This window comes from Lagopus muta, chromosome 4, assembly GCF_023343835.1.
Source record: "Lagopus muta isolate bLagMut1 chromosome 4, bLagMut1 primary, whole genome shotgun sequence".
Taxonomy (NCBI): Eukaryota; Metazoa; Chordata; class Aves; order Galliformes; family Phasianidae; genus Lagopus; species Lagopus muta.
In genome coordinates this window covers 33267706-33286077 of record NC_064436.1, presented here as the reverse complement: position 1 = coordinate 33286077, position 18372 = coordinate 33267706, and positions in this window count along the sequence as shown.

Sequence of the window (18372 nt, the reverse complement as noted above, 5' to 3'; positions counted from 1 at the left end):
AAAATTGCAATGTTATTTTAGAGTGAATGGCTATTTCAACAATCTTGCAACAAATAAAATCTCTCTTAATTGGTTTTCAAGAACATATTCACAGTGGCGAGATCTACTACTGCTTTGCAGGTTTTGAACCTATTTCCATATTCCCAAGTCTTGTTGTAACTGCTATGGAATGGAACAAATGTGAGAAGTATGTTTTGAGTCTGACTGAAAAAGTGTTAGAGAATCTGACAATTAAAAATAAAAGCTATTTATGTTTAGTAAGCAGAATTAAGGGGCATGGGGAAAGTAGAGGAGACCATGCAATCAAATAGAGCAAGAAAGGGGCAGTTGTTGATTGGATGGATGTATTCTAGGTGTTAAATGTTTTACAGTCTGGAAGAATCCCTGATATCCTGCCCTGGAGCACTCAGCACAGGAAGGATGTGAGGCTGTTGAAGCAGTCCAGAGGAGGGCTGTGAAGATGATCGGGGATGGAGCATCTCTCCTGTGAAGAAAGGCTGAAGGATTTGGGCTTGTTTTGTTTGGAGAAAAGAGCTCTGGGGAGACCTCACTGCAGCCTTCTAGTACTTGAATGGAGTTGACAAGAAAGAAGGAAACTGACTTTTTATATGGGCTGGTAGTGATAGGTCAAAGGGGAATGGCTGTAAACTAAAAGAATGAAAATTTAAGTTGGATGTTAGGGAGAGATTTTTTTTACTCAGAGAGTGGTGAAGCTCTGGAACAGGGTGTCCAGAGAGATTGTGCATGCTCTATTTCTAAAGGCATTCAGGACCAGATTGCATGGGATCCTGGGCAGCCTGATTTGGTGGGTGGCAACCAGACCATGGCAGGGATTTTACAACTAGTTGATCTTTAAGGTCTAAACTATTCTATGAACCATTCAGAAAGTGTGGAAGTTGATACTGCAGTTATTCTTCAGGCCCATCTTTCATGTCTTTGAAAAGAGTGTTTGCCCAGTATAGTATGAAGTAGATTCTTTCTTAATTTTTGTGGAAATGTTAGAAAATGACACAATTTTTTAAATTCCTGAATAAGCCAACCTTTTCAGTCTTAAAGGCTTAAGAACAGAAGATTAGAACAATTTTTTTTTCTAAACTATCATGCTGACTACCAAGATTCTAGCTTCAAGCTGAATTAAAGAATGAAAAAAAAGTATGTGTCATAGAAAAATGCATATTATTCAAAGGGAAGAGGACAGTATACTGCTAGAATGTGGTTTAGTTAAATTTAGGTATGTTAGAAATAAATTACTGTGCTACTGCTAAAAGCAAAAGACATCCAGTAAAACAGTACTTATTATTTACTGCACCTCCATAAAAATGACTGTTCTGAAGTGGTAAAGTTTGATAATGGCATCAACCTCTTTTACTGGCATACTGTAATTATATTTTTGTAATAATTCATTTACCAACCAGCTGGTGATGAAAGCTGTTATTTCCAGCCAAATGAAAAGTGCTCTGATTGAACTGAATGGCTTGGAATAAAATGTTTCTCCCTCATCAGTTTGTGAACCTACCTAAGAGTCAAGGTCCACATGCAGCAAACTGTTGCTTAGATACCCAAAGGAATAAACCATAATCAAGAAACCCAGTTTCCCATTGTGAAAAATCCTCACTCTCTACTGCATCCGAAGGAGGGGAAAAATTATGTATACACTGCCTGTTTTGCCCCACAGATGTTATGATATTAACAGCAGGCCATTTACAGCCCCCAAGTGAGTGTCAAGGCTTTTGTTTGCATGCTGGGAGCACATGATAGCCATGGAGCTGCCAAAAGTAATCTGTAAGAGGCTTGGGGTATTGCTGACATCTGGGTGCTGGCACAAGGATGAGAGCCGGTAAGATGGCTGCTGTGGCTCTGCGCTCGCACTGGAGTCTCCTTCTGTTACTTTCCTTTGCAGTAAACAGGAGGGAAGAGCGTATTGTTTTTGCAAGTCATATAACAAAGCCCTTCTCTGATCATCAAAATGACTCAATCAATATGTTGCTTTTCCACTGCTGGGTGAATGCTCTCTCTTTAATATTTAATAGATTACTGGCAGTTGTGCATCTGGTGTCCTCAGCCAGGAGTCCGTGGTTGCCAGGCTCCCTTCCTGTACCGATATCTCTCACACTGTAGGGCAGCATCCACCACGGGAGGTATTTCCTTTCTCAGAAACTCTCTCTTTTGCCACCTACTTTATATTCACCCATCTTTTTCTTAGCTCTCAAGACTTAGCTGCTGCCAGATGAAGGCTCCTCAGATGCAACCCTTCCTAGCTGCATTTTCACTACAAGAAAGACATTGAGGCCCTGGAATGTGTCCAGAGAAGGGCAATGAAACTGTTAAGGGGTCTGGAGCACAAGTCTTATGAGGAGCGGCTGAGGGAGCTGGGATTGTTTAGTCTGGAGAAGAGGAGGCTCAGGGGAGACCTTATTGCACTTTACAACTTCCTGAAGGGAGGTTGTGATGGAAAAAGGGTCTGGCCTCTTCTCCCAGGCAAATAGTAGGACCTGAGGAAATGGCCACAAGTTGTACCAGAGGAGGTTTAGGTTGAACATTAGGAGAAACTTTTTCTCTCAGAGGGTGGTCAGGCACTGGAATGGCTGCCCAGGGAGATGGTGGAGTCGCCGTCTCTGGCAGTGTTCAAGAGGCGCCCGGATGAGGAGCTACGAGATATGGTTTAGTAGCTTGTGATACTGGGAATGGGAGGACGGTTGGACTAGATGATCTTGCAGGTCGTTTCCAACCTTGCGATTCTATGATTTTCCAGGCAGTTCAGAATTTACTTCACAAGCTTGAAAGTCTGGCTGTGCCACTTGGAGCAGCATTAGCAGCCAAACCCCTCCCAGTAAAATTTCTCCCAATCCGCATGTTGTTGCCTAGAACTGGTGAGGTTATGAGCCTGAAGAGTGGGGATGTGAACAAAAAAGAAAAAGGAAAAACTTGTATGGAGAGGGGTTTCTTGAATCAGTGTTGTTGCAAAAGCCAAAGTTTTGGACACTTTCTGCAGTGATAAAACCAATGGAAAGACTGACAGAGCTGGCTTCAGATAAGGTCTTATATGTTTGAAGGAAACAAAGTACATTTTATGTGCTCTTTATAAATTCCACAAGTAGCTGGCCTCAATTGTTCCTGTAATATTTTACTAATAAAATCCTCTGTGCATACTTCTCAGAAAAAAATCAGGATAAAAAATGGCACATACACCAGTTGGCTTTGGAGTTTGTTCACCATATACACACACTTATGAGAAAGGTTTATGACATGCTTAGGAATTCTCTTAAAGAAATAATGTGTTTTAAAAAAAAAAAAAAAAAAAAAAGTTATTCTCAAGTGAAAACCATAAAAGCTAGAGGGTATGTATACATGCTCCAGAGGTCTAATTTTACTGAAATTGATAGAGTAACTGTGGATTTGCAGCAATGTAACCTGACAAAATTTAATGCACACAGCTTAAACAGTCTGTAAAATATCCTAGAATACTTCGGAACAATACATGTTGAATTATTTCTGCTGCATGGAAAAAGTACACTTGAAAACTACTTTTCTAGTGAGTCATAGATTTAACTGATAAACTATGTGTTCACTTGGAACTAGAAGCTAACCTGAGTGTCATCAGTGAGAATAATCCTCTCTTCAGTGACAAGATTAGATCTGTATGGGACAGATTTATTGCCACTGATGAGATCTCAGCCAGAGCACAGGCAGAGTTCAGGCAACCAATGATTCCTAAGAGTATATGGAAGTATACAGCATATAGAAGTAAACAGTGAATGTGTATGTGTATATGCTTCTATACACACACACACACACACATCACTGAAGTGCAGTTCTTTTTTTATCACCGGTTTTTGAATTTGAAGTAAACTGTGAACTGAAGATTTGATGTATAAAACATAACTATGCAAACACAGTAAGATTTTGGTTTTTTTCTTGTATTATACATGGACTGGTTCAGGACATTTTTTCATCATTTTTCCATTCATTTGCCTACCTTTCTGGTAGAAAATAGAATTTGCTTTTGATTTACATAACTTGGTATGCCTTTTTATGCCTTTTCTGGCTCCTTGGTCTCATATGTTCCCTGCAACCTGGTTCCTAGCTGGTATCCTGATACTCTAAGGTTTCTCTCCATGCCTATTTTGTTCTCTAAGACCAGTGACAGCTGTCTCTGTAACTCACTGCAATTTCCCTCTGGAATAATTTCCCCAGAAACACTTCAAATCTAAAGTGTTGACACCAGTTCAATTTAAGAACTACTCCTGGTATTATGCTATGTAATATTATCTACAACTCCATTTGTTGTGACTTAGTGGAGGAAGGGCTAATTCTGGAATCCAGAACACTTTTCCACCCTTTTGTTCGTCCTGCACAATCCTACAAAACAGCTCACATTAGAGTGTTTGCTCCCCACCATGATATCTGCTCTGATTTATCCCCTGCTTGTGGTATGTGGAGCTGCTGTCTGTCCTGCTCTTGTTGGTTCTACAGCTGGTAACTGTGACTCTGCTGAAATTGCACTGCAATTAATAATGCTGTCCTTCATTCATGTTTGTCCACTTCTGAATGTTTTTCATTTGTGTTTCACATGTGTTACTTTGCAGCACAATGTGTTGCAATAGCCAGGCAATGTCACAAACCCCTGAGCTGCTGTCTCATTTGCAGGATGGTGTGTAGTCCTAAACTGCAATGCAGTGACTGCTCCTCCTTACATTGCTTGTGTGCAGTATCCAAGAGCTGAAATTAAGTGATTATTTCATTGTATAGTTCTGGAACATTATGCCTGTATTATATGAACAGGCTGTAAGAAGTTACGATTATCGGTTTTTAGATGCAAAAGAAGCTGTGATAAGTGGATGGCTTAGAAGCAGAAAAGAACTTTTCTTCCTAATGGGGAGCAGAGGAGTTTTGATCACTCTAAGACTGCTCATTCAAATATCATGTGTTTGGTGCTGCTTGCTAGACAGGATTTCCGGATATAGTGCAACAACTTTTTTTTTTTTTTTTTTTTTTAAAGGAAGTTATTTCTACATTTTACCAGAATTTTTCTTTGTACTCAACCAGAATACCAAAGCCATTCTGTACAAAAGCATTTATTTGGACAAAGAGCTGTGTAAATCCAATATGAACTGTCCTATCCTTGCACACCTGTCTGCAGAGACCTTAATGCCAAGAACAAGAAGAATCACAAGTTTTGCAGCGTGCCACTGGACAAGAAAAAAGGTAATGGGAAATGATTTTATTATATGGGCCTGTGTAATTGTAATTACAATTAGCCACACACTTAATGCTCCCCACTATGTTGCCTTAGCTGGGTATATATATGTCTGTCTTACCTACTACTACTGGAATAATAGATGAAAGCTTCTAACCATCTTTTCATTGCCATGATCTGCTGGGAAAAACAAAGCCAATCCCCACGGCATCACAAGAACTGTACCAGCCATAACACCAAGATCAGCTTCATCTGCAGTCTATTACCTCTCCACCTGACCTCATTGTAGAAAACCTCCCAATAAACTCACTAAGATGCACTAGGATGTGATGTAGGATACAGGATGTGGGATATGAGATATTGGATGCAGCTGATGTGATATGTACTGCAAACTACAGCTACATACTAGGTTTCCCTGCCAAATCTCTCTCCACAATCACAAATGGGGTCCAGAGGGGTAAAAATCCTCATTTTTGGATTAAGGCCCCTTTCTCCTCATGTGGAAGCATTAAAGGAGGCATTGTGACTCACAGTGGTATCTTGTCTGAGATAGGATAGGGAGAGACTGAAATGGAAATGCAATGAGGAATTAATGTTTGCTTTTGCTCTCCAGTCAACACAGATTATATATATATAAATTTACAGAGTGTGTACTGAAAAAGATATTTCTGGGAAATTTTAGAAAATATTATAGTATAAATTTTTAACTAAAAAAAAAAAAAACCACCACAGCACAGTATCATTATTTGACAGAGAAAAGAAAGAAGGAGGTCATCCATGACTTGCAAACATTATGGCAGAAGTACTGCTGTAATTCCTTTTCCCATCTATTACTGTCTACACTGTTTAGCTTTACAGTAAATCCAAATCAAAACTTGATCCTATGGAAAAAAATAAAGGAGTAGATTTGAGGGATAAAAAAGGTTTTCCTCTCTTTTCTAGAAGTTGTATGAGCTGACATCTGCATAGCGTGATGCAGTGATAGGGGCTGACCTGCTGGCATTTTGGTAGCCCTAGCTGCTACTTTGACTGACAGCATCTGTGGACAACATTGACCATAATCATTCAACGAAAGGGAAGACAAGCATGGAAAGCTGAGCTTGGTCTCAACCCTCAATTCCTCATCTCCAACACACGTTAGAGATGACATGTCCAGCATGTCTACCTATGCCATCTCACTGTTCACTTCTGCCCTGCTCACCAGCAAACCCAAAGCACTGTTAGTGTCCTCTCTCCTGCAGGTTCTGGCTTGCTTTGGATTTGGTCAAGGTGATTTTATGTGTGGACAATTCTCTCCATGGGGCCAGACAAGCAACATTATGTTCATTTAATTTTGGCCATAACTCAGATCTCTGGGCTGTTTTATCTCTCTAAAATGTTGAAACCCTGTAAATCTTTTCTCTAGAAGTCTCAAAGTTGTATTTTTCAGTCTTTCCAAGACTGCTTATACTGTCTGTTTCACTTATTCTCCTGTAAAAGTGAATGAATTATACATTAAAAACAGTTGAGCAACCATTCTCATGCACCACAACCACATTTTTTCATTTGATGTCTGGCCTAGCAGGCACCTACTTCAGCATTTTAGGCTGGTCTTAACTCTTTTGCATTGGCAGAGGTGGGAGTAAGGCTACAAAGCTGAGACCAGGATAGGTACAATGTACATATGACCACATCAAATAGGTGATACAAGGGATAATAAGAAAGATCATCACACAGATTACATGGGAGATGATAGGGGAGACATATACATACTGGAAAGAGTCCAGCAGAGAACCACTAGGATGATCAAAGTGATGGAGCACCTCTCCTATGATGAGAGGCTGAGAGAGCTGGGAGAGGTGAAGATAAGGAGCTGTCTTCTCAATGTGTATAAATACCTGAAGGGAGTATGCAAAGAAGAGAGATCTAGGCTTTTTTCAGCAGTGTCCTGTGCCAGGACAAGAGGCAATGGGCACAAATTGGAGTAAAGGATGTTCTCTTTGAACACTAGGAAGCACTTCTGTGATGTGTGGTTAATGGAGTAATTGCACAGGCTGCCCAGAGAGCCTATGGAATCTCCTCCTGGAGATCTTCAAAGCTGCCTGGATGTGGGCCTGGACACCTTGCTTTGGGTGGCCTTCCATGAGCAGTGATGGACCAGATGACCTCCAGAAATTCCTTCCAAATTCAGCCATTCTGAGATTTTTTATACATAGTTCATCCTATATCAGGCTCAGGATAGGCTGTCTGTCCCTAGTGAAGTCCATATCATAGCTCTGCACAGGTCACAGGACATGTTGCAGTAACAGTATTTATTTAGTGCAAATGGAAAATGCATCTCTCTTCAGCATAGGGAGTCACAGGGAGCTTCATTAAAATGAAGAATATTCTGTAACAGCCACGTTATAATGGTCACAGAATTGTCACTTGGGAAACTCAATTGTCAATTGAAACTGTCTTTATTTGAGTTAGGATTTATAGAGCCTGTTTGCTTTCACTCTTTGGCACTTTCTTGACAGTATAGAAAGAATATCCTGCTGTGCAAGGAGACACTGTTTGCATACATGCTGACACACAGTGAATCCTTTTTAATCTTGGTACCTATGAATCATTAAAAGCTTTGGTGTTGAGGCTGCCACAACTGGGGAGTGTAGAACTGGGATTGTAATCAAAAATTGCCTTTTTATTTCCCAACCAGCACCATGTATCAAGCGTTGAATACTCACTGTAGCACCAATGATTTTGTTTTTCTGTTTTTTCCAATAGAAAGAAAGTTTCTCCCAGGTAATCAGCACCCTATAACCTCTTCCTGTGATGCTGCAGGCCTGTATTTGCACTGCTGATGTCAATCCAGCAGGAATGATGGGTGTGTGCTGGATTACTTCAAATGTTTCCAAAGGCTGGCAGTAAGGAAGAAAGAATCTCACTCTACTTATCTGTGTGAAGTTCTTGATAGCCATCAGCAAACTAAAGAAAGAAATTCAGAACAGGCATAGGAAGGAGAAAAGTGTTCAATACGGACAGCTTTGCATTTAAAATATTATCACTTGCTTCAGTTGAAGTAATGATTCTTTTAAGCTCAAAAATAATTGATTTGCTCTGTTGTGCTTCTTTTACAGAAAGAAAACTTTTCCTGTAGCATTTTATCCTCTTGTTTAAATACATTTCCCATATAATAAACACTTCTTTGAGCACATGGATAACAATATGACTAAGATTCTTGCAAGCCTGTCCAAAACCTGCTCTCAGCCTCAAAATACAGTCTCACAAGCTCTGAGTGTTTACTGACTTAGAGGGGAAGGATTTGGTCCTGAAATGATTCTAGGATGGATGTTTTCTATCCTCGTGGCAAAGTACTGTAGTGCTTTTGATAGGCTCCTTGGTGTTAGAGATTTCCTACAGTGTGCATATTCCAAGGCCTGGTACTTTTGGAAAACAACATACTTATTCAGAAAACACCATTTTAAAGACTCTTGTCAAGTACTTTGACCTTCCTTCCTCTCACAGTTTTTTTGGTTTTTTTTTTCATCTCCTTTGCTTCTTTCAAAGCTGAAGATATTTTAAAGCCATGTAACAACCAACCAGCATGGCAGAAATAGCAGTCGAAAGAATTCAGGCCTGTGGGAATGTAAAGGCATCTTCTGGATAAATAAACCTCAAATAAGAGACAACACAAGTAAAGGCTGTAGAAGCAGCTGAAATATAGTACTTCAGAGAAATGTATAAAGGAGAGGCAGAGAAGTGGGGGTGAGGCGAAAATAACCAATAGCCTTCTTTATTCATTACTGTTCTGCATCTAATGTGATCTTCCCACAGACTGAGGTATGAGATAAGCTGGCACCAACAACAATTCTTTCTATAAAGCAGAAATCCAATGATTTCACATACCACCAACTAAATCATGCTTGTGAAGTGATGTAACAGACTAGATTTCTTTTCTCTTTATTTTTGTCTCTCCTCAGTCTCTCTCTAGTACACATACACATGTGCTGACAGTGCAATCCTGGTACAGTGAGGGGTCAGACCCAGTTGTTTCTGGACACATGTGCATCTCTCAGCTCATGATCTGCCCTTTGCAGCTGCCAAGAATTTCTCAGGGCTGACCGTAAGCAGTGCAGACCCAAAAAAATCCAGAAATGCCTGGGAGCATTCTAATCCTTTGCCTGGAGGAGCAAACAGGCTCTGCCAAGTTCCTACTCAGACACGGCCATGTGCCACTTTCTGTGGTAGTCGCGCAATTCTTGAAGGGGCAGCATTGAGCTGTATCCCATTAGGCAGCCCCTGTGTGGCTGCAGTTGTCATGAGGCTGACTGGTGGATGCTCCCACGAGGGTGCTACAATGACAGATGGAGGAGGGGGTGTGTATTTCTTAGATATTCTCCAGTCTTTCTAAATATTTGCTTTTTCCATTTCTGAGCACTAAAGCATTCATGTTTTAACTCAAGTCGGCCATGAATTACTACAAGATTAAATAAAATCTCCTTTATAGAACTACTCCAGGAACAGAGCAGGGTTTTACAAGCAGGTATTAAAGCCTCTTTTACGCTAAGCTGATACGTCCTGAGTGGACCTATTTGCAAGCAATGACTCCTGTGCACTTTGTAGCCACCAATACACCTCTTTCCTGAAAAACTGCTAAGCCCTCCTTGCCCCACTGGCAGAAATCTACCTTAATCAGACACATCACTTAACTCAATGAAAAGTTTCTAGATAGTGAGGCAAAATTTTCTCCATTAAAGATTTTTCCTGAGCTGGGTTGACTGCTGGGTTATATCTCAGCTCTCACCAGCTCCACAAAATCATACTCTCAGATCCCTCCCTGCAGTTATCATTGCTGTTTTTGATGGAATTCTCTTCCCTTTGTTTTTTTCTCTTTTCACTTTCAGTAGACAAGACAATAAATGCACTTACCTGTAAGGGAGGTCAATCTTTACAGTGCACCATTACATTTGATTTAAAATTACAGTAACAACTATGGTTCCTACAAACTAGGAGCTAAAAGTAAAATGTTTATTAAGTAATTCTTGTAATGTATAACATCTATATTACATTAGCATATCACATAAACGTTAGCTACAAGTAACAGCTTTTTAGCTGCATTTAGCATATTTTTTCATATGATAAGATTAAAGCTTTTTGAAAATTCACATATGAAAAGAGAATTCTGTAAGATGCCAACTGAGGAAACCTGTAATGTTGAAATGTGATAACAAAATTGCAAACAACATTAAGTTAAAGAAAATGTAAAATTATGATGAAAAATAATTCTTTATATCTAATTTTGTTAATGTTTTAAAGCATTAAAACATAAAAGAGTCATATCTCAATCATGACAATTTTTAATAGAAGAATAGCGTTCATAAAGAAGAAAGACTAGGATAGTCAGCTATGGTATTTGATTCAGTTATATCGTATAGAGACCAAACCTTATTTCTTTTCTCTCATGAAACATTTCAGATAGCAGAATGGCTGATTTGTACAGACACAGCTGTAGAGTAAACAAGTACCTGCTTCTTTTTCCATATATTTTTTTTTGTTGTAGCAACAAGAGTAATTACTATGGTATAATGTTAGCGTGCTACTTTTTATTGTTACTGTAAGTAGCAGTTTGAGTAATGTGCCATATAATTTCAGAATGCTATTAGCAAATAGAGAACAGAATTTGGAAAACATAATCCCTGGCAAAACTAATGTTAATCATGGCTAATGTTATTTTATAGATTTTTGAGTTTGGGTTCCTACTACCTTTATGTTTGTATCTATAGTACAAGGTCATGTACAGCACTTTATAACTGTGAAAAAAAAAATCAGAGACCTTATTACTTATGTAGAAAAGCCACTTTCTTATCAGTACGCCTCTGCGAAAAGCTACATGCGTAACAGCTCAGAAGAGCCCTAGAGAAAATGAAAATATGACCAAGCATATCAACTCATCTGTGCCATTATCCATACCAGAAACTGTGGCACCTCAGTGTTTTCTAGCATCCAAATTGCACTTTCAGAAAGTGGTGAGCAGCAAGATATCTCTGCGCAGCAATCCAGAAGGTTTATGATGCATCTTCTGGTCTCTCTCTGGCCCATTTCCTTAATCATGAGGCTGATCACTGGGGCAATTTTTAACAGTTCCTGTTACATTTCATTTTGCTTTCCTTGGAAACCATAATGAATCTTTGCTTTAGATCCCCTCCAACCTCTAAATCAGCTACTCTTCTCCCAGGCAGCCGTGGGCACAGAGAGGACCTTGCAAGCACTGTTGTGTTAAAGGCACTGGAGTGTGAAGCAAAATAATTAAATGGGGCAGACAGTTTTCAGAGAGGCTTTCTGATCTATCTGTGACAATTAGGCAGCCTCTAAGTGCTCTATAGCCACTTACAAGCAAGGAGAGTCTGTTCAGACATAGCCTCAGAGTTTCACCCTGCTGAAGATACTTTTTCCCCTCAAACCCTTTTTTGCTACTTTCAGAGGAGGAAGAGGGCTGGGAGCTCACAGAAGGCTCCTGCTAAGTGCCTACTGGACAAGAGGAGAGAAGGCTCTGATGCAGGAAATCCCAGATCCCCAGGTTTCCTTTCTTGGCCTCTTCCTTGCAACTACATCACCTCACAGTGATGTGTCACAGCCCTGGATTGAAACATGACTGTGGCACCTGAGGCTGCTGGCATAGCTCTGACCCTGCTGGTTGGGCAAGCTGACAATTAACCTGTAGATAATTTTGCGAAGCTTTTATTTTGTCCCCTTGCCCTCAAAAATCAGGAAACTCTTGTATGTAGCTAATGAAAGGAATGAAGGAAAAAAGGGCTACTAATAGGACTAATTAACAAGTGGGGCTGAAAAAGAGTGTCATGTGCTATAAATCAAATGAAATACAGCTTTTAAGTTGAGGCCATTAATTACATGGTTGAATTGAACTGTGTGTATAGCTCACCTGTGGGGCAAGAACGATTGCCCATCAGAGTCTCAGTGTCTACAGGAAAATACAAACTAAATTTGACTTCAGGAATAGAAATATTTACTTGGTGATATTCCTGATAAAAAGAACCAGGTGTCAGAATCCCAAAAAGCAACAAGGGACCTACCATGTCCATTAGGTAGAATATAATCTCTTTAAGCCTAAACAGGTGGGAATGTGTTCTACCAATCAAGGATGGAACGCTGCCTTGGCACACTTCTTGGAGAGGTTAACATTAATGCATTCCTTTACTGTTGGCCCATGACTGTGGAATTTACTGGTTTTCTTTTTTTTATCTCTCTCTTTTGAGCCTGTCTGAGAAATTCAGACAGAGTGGATGGTAACTTGGTTGAATGATTAATACTACTTTCTGTATTCTCCCTGATAAATGCACTTTTGTTGATTTGAGGATATCAGTGAGATAAATGTTGGCTTTGCTTTACCCAGCCTACACAAGATGTGGCATATACACCTCATCAGTTTTTCCTGTGCTGTATAGGAATACATTTTCCCAAAGTACTCCAGTTTAATTCCTCACCTCAGTCCAGCTACTGAGAGCTGATGGCACACAAGGCGCATGCAAGTATGAATACATTTCCATGCAGGCAGAATTTCCCACAGCAGTATCAAGCTGTATTTTTATCCTTAAGAGGATAAAAATTCCCTTCAGAAGGGGAATAACATGGCTAACAAATTTGTCCCAGATCACAGGTTTCAAAAAAGATTGGAAGTGCCACTGACAGATTAAATATACGAGTCAACTATTCAAAGATCTACAAAGAATGGAGAGTTTTCCTGTGGAATTCCTAGTCTATGAAAGCAAAATAGGTTTTTCTCAGTACAAAGGTATAGTAAAGATCTATCCTGAAGGAGAAGCGCAGTTAGAAGATGCCACAGAATCTGGTTTAAAATTTTTATTAATTAAACTTTGCCAAGACAGAATGTTTTGTCCTGTGGCTGAAAACATCATGGCACTGAGTATGGAAAATAAGGATCTTGGTAGAAGTTTTCTGACACCCACATGACTTTTATAAAATTATCTGTGCGTGGATAATTTCTCTCCTGTTAAGACTTTTTGAAGAAGTAGTCACAAGGAAGTCTCATGTTGTCATGATAAAACATCTTATAACTCTCTTTCTTTCATTGGATATTTTCAAGAAAGCCAAGTTTTTTCTGAGCTTCCTAAGCCTAGGGGTTCTTACTAATGTCCACACCTGGCCAAGAGCTGGGGAGAAGACGTCACAGATTTTGTTCTGTCCTGTCTACACTTGGAAGTTGACGGGCAATTTTTAACTCTGCAGTAACTTTTTTCCAAAAGAAAATCTATTGATGTTTTGTACCTCCAAATGATGTGGATATAAAATCTTAGTCCTTTAGCTCCTTTTGTTTTCAGGAGACAAAGTCTGAAAAAAAACCCTATTCTCCCTATTTTCTTCCTCCTCTCTTCCTGATCTCTTTAGGAAGAGGAGAAAATCCCAAATAAAAACAAAGAGAAACTTCACCTGTAGGCACTGTGAGTTGTCTGGGGAGGTGCCACTGAATTTGATAAAAGATGAGTATGAGGAATCTAAAAGGATGCTCATTCAGTCAGATGCTCGTAAATTCAGCACCTCAGTAATTCTACTGACAAAAGTAGAATTACTCCTGATTTACACTGGTGCCATTCAACCTTTCTCCATGACTGAATGATTGCAGAGCCATCCAGTGGGCCATAATGGAACATTTCTTAAAGATAAATCATAACAAAAAGTATGGAAACTCAATAGGGTTGCACATTTTCTTTGCTGTATCTCAAACTCAGTTGTCAAAATTCTTTCCAAGCACTCCATGCCTTGGTGCATTACTCCTCATCCTTAGACATTCTGAAACTTGGTCATTTGGAGGGGCTGAAAATATTTGAGCTAAAAGGTCACAAATTCTAATAATCTATGAAAATACAAAATAATGCAATTTCTAAAACCTTGTCTTTTGCTTGAATTGTTTGCTTCTTTATGCATGTCCAAACTGCACAAATGCTATACTGATTAAACCAAAGTTAAACTACTGTCAGTTCCTGATGGATAATCTTCAAACGTTAGCATACTACTGGAAGAGGTATCTAATGTATTTGGTAGGAATTAAACTGTTAATATTTTATCAGCTCAAGTTAATGATATATACACTATTAGTGCTTCTGCCTGTGTTCTCGTAATATTTTTAATTTATCACTCTGGAAATGTCTGGTTTGGTACTGTGATAGTAACTGGTAATTCAAGTACCAAGTAACTTAACAAAGCATTCTTCCAATATATGTGTTTTAAAGTTAAGCTAATGGGTTAACGCAGAGAGAGACCAAGAACGGACAAACAGGAGTTGGTGAAAATGTTTCCTCTTTTCTGTCTGTTTTGTGCTCCCTTCCTTTAAAGAAATGGAGAACTTGGGGATAAATAAGCTACAGCTGAGTGTGAGCTGTTCCTTCCCAGAGTTCTCCAGATGAGGCTGTAGATATCTTATGGAGAAGGTGTCCATGCCGCTGTGAAATTTCAGCAGTTGCAGATAAGGTTCAGAAAAGCCTCTGTGAGCAGTAGCTGTGAATGAAGACATTTCTGCCAGATCTGTTCCTGCTTTCTTTACTGTAAATACAAAACTTTACTGCAAATACAATACTTATCATTGGCAAAATGGCTACAAAATGCACTCGTATTCTTGTAGGTGGTCCAGTAAAGGCAATAACAGACGGCAAGAGGAAAATGTAACCATAGGTAAGTCTCTTTGTAAGTAGGTAAGCTGGTATTTGTTTTTGTTTCTTAATATAAGGTTAATAATTTTGTATATCTTGTGTTAGAGTTTTACCTGTGGGCATAAGGCATAAAAACACGCACAAATCTAGATATCAATTGAATCAGTTTGGGAGAGTCTAAATGGAGGACCTGAAGAAATTTTACTCAAATATTTTCCTTCCCAACAGGCCTGATGAACATTCAAATCTTAATTTATATATTAAATCTAACTGCAGATCAGAATGAATGACCAGTGAAATCCTGAACTTATTTACTTAGACTTAGAACTATTTATTTAGATATCAGAAGCTTTGTATCCAAAATTAACTGTGCCACTATAATCTTAAGATCCCTTGTTAAGGCAGTAGGAGTCCTGGGACTTATTTATCTTGCCTAATCACACACACAACAACCACTTTCACCAAATTTATGTTTCTTACATGATGTAGTTTTAATAGCTAACCTTACTTTATATAAAAACCCTGAAATAAGGGAAGAATAACAGGTATATTTAAAACAAGTATTTACTGATACATCATCCTTCAACCAGCCCAGATGTATAACAAACCTTGCAGGTATGGCAAGTAATATGAGCCCTTCTCTAAAACCTTTGCAATGGTGATACTTTTATGCATTCAGATGACTTAGGAACCTCTCTGAATACCAGGGAAAGCAGAAGCCATAATTTGATTGACTTCAGTTAGATTTGGATTAAGAGCTGGCAGAGGGCAGTCCCTAGCCATAAGCAGATACTGGAAATGCACATGGGAATTCTTCTTGGCCTTGAGTCACAAATGTCTTCATATGGTCATTACCAATTTTGTAAGCTCTCATGCTGGCTGAGTGCCCAGCAATAGGCAAGTTGAGGACAGAGAAACAGAAGTGTACACATCTTCCGTGCAGATTTCAGAGGTGCTGGAATATTCATGTTCTCTGTTACAAACTTGTATTATATTTAGTGGAGAAGCAGGTATGAGATGGGAGAGTACTATATGTTATCATTAATTTATAAAACATAGTGGCTAATGATTTCCTGTGAGGTAACATGACAGCCTCTTAATCTTCTGCTGGCTGCATCATGATTAGTGCATGCTCCTCTGAAGTGCTGAGCAAGCCTCGATTCCCTTGACCCATGTGGAAGCTAAAAGCATTGAGCACCCAATGCAATATTACTGCTCCACCATGCAGATGTCAGAGTGGTTCTGCCCCCACGAGTGCCTTCCTCACAGCAGGGTGCCGCTTCCAGGGCAAAACACCAAATGGCAACATAGAGAGTCATAATAATTAATAAACCAATAGACCAGTACTTCTTTGAACCCAAACCATTCTATGATTCTATGATTCTCTTGGGAGGAGTACATATTTGCACCATCAGATTAATCTAGAAAGGCCTGTAGGTTGTTGGCATAGTGGTAAGTAAACAATAGGGAATGAGACCATCATTGCTGATATCTCCTCACTTGGGATGAGGCTCCAGCTCTGGATCTGTGGCTTTGTCCCTGCTGAGACCACCAAGCAACATTAGCCCTCAAAATCTGCCAGCCAGGAGTGGGGAGGCATAGAGCAGCTGCAGGATGCTGCTCACCAGCCTGTTAGCAGAACAGAATGCATCTGTGTGCATGCGTTCCTCCTGGGTCTACAGACAGTGGAGCAATTGTCTCATGCCTAATTGTGCAGTACACATGGCTAACAAGTAATGCTCTATTTAAAGAAACAGGCAATCCTCCTTTCCAGAAGGTGTTGTAACACTGAGACCAAATATCCAGAGGGAGAATTTTTTTCTCTTTCTTTTGCCTTTTCATTTTAAACTAATTAGAAACACTGCAGATTCAGCCATCTATAAAACACATCTCAAAAGGAATTTGATTTGGTTTTGTGACATGACTGCATGGTTTTTGTTATGCATGGCAGGTATGGTTGGAATCCAAGTATGAAAATTGTGTTTTACTCTACAGACTCCTGGGTAATGAACTAAATGGCATTAGAAACATTATCTACCATAGGAAAATGACAGAATATGAAGGTCTTTTCAGAAAACCTACATTAAAAAAAAAAACAACAAACGGTTGAAGAAGAGCAAATAAGCCTTTTTCCTGTTTGTATATCTACTATTTAGTGATAGTTGTGTCACTTTTTTTTTTTGTCAGGGAGAGAAATACCTGCATTAGAAGTTAAATTCCAGTCTGTCCCATCTCTGCAGCATTCACAGCCTCTGCTCTTTGATTGTCCAGCTTCAGCATCCCAGGGCTGCAGCACAAAAATCACAATGTGAAAAAGGGGAAAATGTCATCCTGGGACTTGTCCTTACATAGAGTCAGGACAATAAAAAGGCTTTCTAGACAATGATATCAATACTCAGGCTCTCTGAATCTGTCTTTTTCCCCAGCTCTTTCATAAAAGTTTGGTCTGTTGCTTTTTTCTTTTTCTTTCTTAAATTTAGAAGTTGTTATTTTTAAGATGATTAAACTTTAGACCTCCAAGGGAAACTTACTTTCATCAGATGAATGACTAGTGCTTCAGGAAACAAATTTCCTGGTTAAAACCTTCAAGGAGGAAGTCATCACGTTCAAAATATCTAACAGCATTAGTGTTAGTGACAAGCCTGGCTGCATGTACATAAGCATTCGTCCAAATCTGTGTAAGCCTGCAATATTAATTTGTATTTTTGAGGGTAGCTTTTCCACTAGGTAATTGAATTTAAAAAAATACAGCCAAGAGCAGACCAGGCTTATCTCTAATGTGCTGCTACTGGCTCAGAGCATTATCCTGAAAGGCCACTGACCCCATAACCTCTGGATCCTGGTCACTGGCAAGAAGTACCAGACAGCACTGCTTGCATAATACTGCTTTCATATTGCGCCATTTGGAGAGACAGGTCCTGACCTAGCTAGGGGACAAGGCAGTCAGAAAGGGTTCCTTCTGGGCAAGGTTCTCCCACATTTTTTTCCTGCTGACCCCATAAAATTTCTGAGCTCACCCACAGGTGCCATGATCTCTTTATTTCTCATCCTGACCTTGCTCATCACCTAGGCTCCTCCATCATGGGCAGGGACCATGCAAGCTCTATGCTGGGATGTTTTCCAAGTATGCACTGCTCTTTGTATAAGGGAGCCTCCAGCCATGAAGCACAAACACAATCTTAAAAAACATCCTTGCAGTAATTCTTGATAAAAGCACCAATGAGTTTTATGTGTATGCAGAGGACTCTTAAAGGAGTATTAAGAATATGTCACATGCCTAACACTTATTAACCAGGAAGCTCAAAGAGGTGTTTTTTTTTTTTTTTTAATCCTTTGCCTACAGAAAATGCTAGAAAATCATCAGGACACACAGAAATGTACAGCAGAAATGTACAGAAATAATCCTAATCAACATTCAAGTTTAGTACTTTCCTTCAAATACAAGTTTTATCTGTGTGAAAAGCAGAATGTCAGTATACAATGTGATGTATACTTTTTTTATACCCTCTGTACTGTAAGACACACAAGAGT